Source organism: Palaemon carinicauda, chromosome 7 (genome assembly GCF_036898095.1).
Source record: "Palaemon carinicauda isolate YSFRI2023 chromosome 7, ASM3689809v2, whole genome shotgun sequence".
Classification (NCBI taxonomy): Eukaryota; Metazoa; Arthropoda; class Malacostraca; order Decapoda; family Palaemonidae; genus Palaemon; species Palaemon carinicauda.
In genome coordinates this window covers 117803679-117809190 of record NC_090731.1, presented here as the reverse complement: position 1 = coordinate 117809190, position 5512 = coordinate 117803679, and the positions used below count along the sequence as shown (strand labels likewise).

At 32.2% G+C, this 5512-nt stretch overlaps 1 protein-coding gene across 1 annotated transcript in view; it reads right to left on the bottom strand.

Annotated features, from left to right (window-relative positions):
- Positions 1-4034, bottom strand: part of LOC137643994 (vesicle-associated membrane protein 7-like) — a 276913-nt gene extending 272879 nt beyond the window's left edge. Inside the window, exon 1 of the mRNA XM_068376846.1 lies at positions 3915-4034. The gene's annotated coding sequence lies outside the window, so the exon portion shown is untranslated. The remainder of the gene's footprint in view (positions 1-3914) is intronic.
- Positions 4035-5512: the final 1478 nt, after the last annotated feature.

The window sequence follows — 5512 nt, the reverse complement described above, 5'->3', positions numbered from 1 at the left end:
TACGTCTTTTTTATACTCATATGAGTCATATATTTACTTCTCATAATATCTGGATTCTCTCTACTTCAGGATCAGAGACACAAGGGGAAGAAATTTATAGCTAAATTGCTGAGTCAATTGAACCTCAGTTTCTTGTGCCCGGGTTCGATTCCCCGGCTAACTAGAAGCTATTGTCTTTAAGTTGATTTCCCCCTTGAGTCTATGATCGCGATGTAGAGAGAATCCAGATATTAGGAGAAGTATAATATATATATATATATATATATATATATATATATATATATATATATATATATATATATATGTGTGTGTGTGTGTGTGCGTGTGTGTGTGTGTGCGTGTATGTGTGTGTATAAATGAATGTGCATAATTGAACAAATGTGAGTGAATAAACAGACAGTGCCCAGTGAAATATATTATGCAAGTTTCTTGTTTTGTTTTTTTATGAATTTATATCAAGTACTTTAGTTGCAGCGATTGCTCATCAAAATAGATCGTCCAAGGGTCATTAAATTATTAAGTAGGGAAAAGATTAAGAATATATTTATAAATAGAATTTTACAAAACACCAAATCATAAGGATTTTCAAGTTAACGTGTCAATAATCAGTTGAAAAGATTGTTAATTCCTACGCTCTGCTTAGGTATACTCACAAAAAGCTTGCCTTTGTTGGAGTCTCAAGATCGGCCGAGTGTTAGAAACAAAATTCATTTGGTGGTCTTATGTAGAAATAATTAAAAAACAACATCAAACAAACAACAACAACAACAACAATAATAATAATAATAATAATAATAATAATAATAATAATAATAATAATAATAATAATAATAATAATAATAATAATAATAATAATAAGGCCAGTTATTTTCGGTATGATTCCACAATAAAACAATTCACTGTATAATCCTTGATAGGTTTAACTTGTCTAAGTGATTTTATATTCTTGTTAAGAATGGTATTGTGATGTAAATTTTTAATCATTATTTGCTGTAAATGGCAAAATTGTAGTTTGTTTTATTCAGTGGGTTGACACGACATTAAAAACTAGCCAGTCCCCGAGAGAGAGAGAGAGAGAGAGAGAGAGAGAGAGAGAGAGAGAGAGAGAGAGAGAGAGAGAGAGAGAGAGAGTCTCATGAAGCGTGAATATAATTTCATAGTTATCACTATTGACTTCCATCATCCTTTGCTGTTGATGATAACAATAACGGGAGTAACAATGTAAATTTTTCAGCGATATGTTTTTTTTTCTTCATCTCGAATGCTTTACTTTACAGAAAACAAGGCTGCTGTTACTACTGCTGTCATTGTTTCGTGGTTGGCACAAAAACCCCTCATTCGCCAGTGCTAAATAAAAGGTTCATCAGCAGTGCGTTTATCCCACACAGTCGACCACTATTTAACGTTGCCTTACACCCTAGCTTCCTTAATATGAAAACTTCATATTTCAAATTTGCAACTTAGTCCACCCAATAATTTCTAGGTGCCACCTATTTCTACAAAAAAAAAAAAAAAAAAAAATGGAAAAAAAAAATAAAAAATCGAAAATATACAAAATTCCATTCATTCATTTTCTTCGTTTAACTTTGTGGGAAATGACACCTTTAGGCACAATGATCCACGTTTTCGCTCTTACAGTCATTACTACCTCATCCTTACATTACATAAGCCGCACAAGTAATTCATTTCACCTGATTACACATGTCTTTTCTTTCATTCATATTCATCAATCAGTCTTTGCAAGCATTTTCAGCTACTGATTCTTTAGAGAATCCTTCTCTATACCGAAGGATTTTTAGAGCTCGTGCTACTGTCCTTGTTTCAACTATCCTGTAATTCACGTCTTTTCCAAAATGATTTACTTCTTCACTCCTCCACTCATCAAAGTCAACCACTTCACCAAGCATCCGATGCCAAATCTGCCTCGTTTAGATTTACTGTATACTTTGTCCAAGCAAAGACTTTCAATGCATTTCACCAGTGTCTGCCTCTTATCTCCACAATCACCAGTATATGTCATGTAGTATACTGTATGGAATTGCAAAAGATAATAGAAGATTAGAATGGAAAGAGCATAAATGCAGAACTGAAAACGAATATGGGTAAAACTAATACAATGTGCAATGAAAATGCAGAGAGACATCAAATAAGGGTTATGGATAAATCTTTTGACATTGTTAATAGAGATACGTACTTAGGACAGACATTAAATGTTTCCCCAGGACATGAGACTGAAATTAAAAGAAGGATAAGTATGGGATTGAGAGATTTTGTTGAACAAAATGGGATTATGAAAAGTGAAATGCCACTTTCTCCTAAAAGAAGAGTTTTTAATCAGATGGTATTAACAGTATTAAATTATGCATCATAATCTTAGTGCTTAACTAATTCCTTACATTAAAACATAAGTTAGTTACAACTCAAAGAGATATGGAAAGAATACTGATGGGAATAACACTAAGAGACGGAAAAAAAAACAGCAACATGGATACGAGAGCAAACTAAAGTGAAGGGATTCTAACAACATGCAAGCAGAAGAAATGGACGCTCGTAGGGCATATAATAAGAATGGGCGATAATAGGATAGAAAGAATACAGAGTGTGTCCCTGGAGATTGCAAAAGAAGCAGATAGAGGAAAAGAAGACGGTGGATTGACGAGCTAAGAAAATTTGCAGGTATGAACTGGAATAGAAACACCATTAACAAACGGGAGTGGAAGGACATGTCTGAGGCCTTTGTCCTGTAGTGGACTATCAACGGTTGATAATGATGACGATACTGTACAGACACCAGGCATTTTATATTTCATTTCTAACCCAATCTTTTATCTCGCATTTATGATTATTTCATCCGTTATGATATTAAACAGCCTAAATCACAAATAACCTACCCTAAACTGAAAATAAGTTGTCATGTCGCTTTCATCATCATCATCATCATCATCATCATGATATTTTTACTAGTCGCCAATAAAAGTAATTAGACTGCAAAATGTGGGTTTGTTTTTTTCTGAAAATGATGGCTTTTACGTGCTACGATAACTTCTCTTAAAGAAATGTGTTAATATAAAGTTTCTCGCTCATGGTCGACAATAAAGTAAATAGTTTTTTTTTTTTTTTTTCAGAAAATATAAGGTGATGAAACCAGTAAGAAATGACAAATAAGGAATCGACGTATCTATCCACTTTTATGAAATTTACGCTGTAAAATTCATTTAAAGTTGAAGCTTTGGAACAGTAATGAGTGTATGAGATGTATGGTACCAGGCGGGGTAGGAGTCCTAAATATTAACGAATTCGGTTACAATAACGCTGTAGCATCTTAGAGTCACCGAAAAGAAACACAACGTTATAAGAATATTATTTTTATCAAAATGCTCAGACGTCGTAGCTGAGAGAGACCTGTAGGAGACTCAATTCGGGAATAGAGGTAGACCGTCTTGAGGATAATAGTTTTGCGACAGAATTTTACACGAAGATTAGGTCAATCATATAGCACAAGTATATGTAAAATTTGTGCTATTTTTTCACTCTTCACTGTTAGAAAAAACCATAATTTTAATCGGAAATTCTTAGTTAAAATACAGGCGACCGTAATTTTACCTTTCATTGTTATTATCTTTTACGGGTTGGTGACCGTGATATCACTCCTTTACGTCATTATATCCTTTTTTGAAACGGCAAAAATCCTGAAATAAATGTTGCCAGTGATTTACTGTTTTTTTTTAAAGCAAATTCTTAAGTGTTGTTCAAACGCATAGTTTTGTCTTCTCTGTTTTTATTGTAATAATAGGTATGAGAAGATAATTTAGGTCTTGAATATCTACTTCAAGGTCCCTATAAAATAGACAAAAAGAAGCAGAGGGATCAATAAAGTCAACTCCCTCGTAAGCATCAAGCACACCGTTACTCACCAGCAGAGGAGAAAAAAAAAAAAAAAAAGATGGCCAGGAAATGAAAGGAAGAGCAGAGGACGGCGACTCGCACTTGAATATAAAAGACGTGCGTCCAAGAAGTGCGCTCCACAATTACTGACATCAAACACATGAGCATGACTTCATCCAACGAGCCTTACCGTCTTGTTCATCTCTTTGTTCCTCTTGTCACTCCACTTGGCACAAGGATTGTGCAAAGGACTAGCGTAAGGCGTTGTAAGAAAACCAAAAATTATTTATACTATTTTTTCCTACCAAGTTCTAAATAAATCTTTGAAATAGGAAAAGAAAATAATCTATAGAATTCATGGAATTATATTTATCTAGCAAAAACATACAAATAAGAATAACAGTTGACGTGTACAAAACACGAAAATTCCACATTTGGTTTCCGGACACAAATGTCATAGAATGAGTCAGGCAACCAGGGTGTGTTATCATGAGGAGATAGCGTTACAAGTAGCGTACGGCTGGTGTATTATTGTACAGTTATCATAAGATTAAGAAGGAGGTGTTGAGAGTGTAAGCATGATATATTTATCATTACGCCTATCAATAATACTGTCTAATCAAGATTTGCATACTTATATCCCTGTATGTGCATGATGCAGTTACAAACATACAGTACACATCGGTAATAGATTTGTTTTTAAACCTGTAGTTACAATTCTAGCAATGGTCAGATGAACAGCAAGACAAAGACTTCTAAAATCATCACATTAAAACAGGACTAATTTACATATGGTTGATTGAGACTCACAATCAAAGGAAAAAAATTAATGATAGGCTATGTGTGTTCGTACGTGTATGTCTACGCTGTGCGTGTGAAAGAAGGAAGAGAGAGTGTACATAATTATTGACTTCAAAATTCATCTAGATAACATAATAATAAATATCTATGATAACAATAGGCTACTCTACACTGAGCATATCTACGGAAAATGACAACTCTGATTATTGAAGAGTTTATAATAACCGACTCCTTTAACAGTGATAAACTTCTTTTGAAGTTCAGTTAGTGATGAATGTATATTAACGAATACTTTTGAAAATTCTACAGGAAACACAAAACGTTCTACGACAGTGAACAAATCTTCACAGACTACTACTGCATGTTGAGTTAAATTAAAGGCCACTGTATCATGACTCATATTGCATAGTTACACAACAGATTAGACTAGAAATTAAGAAAAAATGGTTATATGTAACTTATTAAAAAGAATGGCCATATATATATATATATATATATATATATATATATATATATATATATATATATATATATATATATATATATATACATATATATATACATATATATATATATATATATATATATATATATATATATATATATATATATACTGTATATATATATATTTATATATATATACATATATATATATATATATATATATATATATATATATATATATATATATATAAAAATATATATATATACATAATTGGCTATACCATAAATAGAACCCCAATTACAAAGAACCATGAGATGGAATGGTATAATTTCATTACATTCGCAGTAGTTTAAAGACTTACAATACAAGGTGTAGGTATGG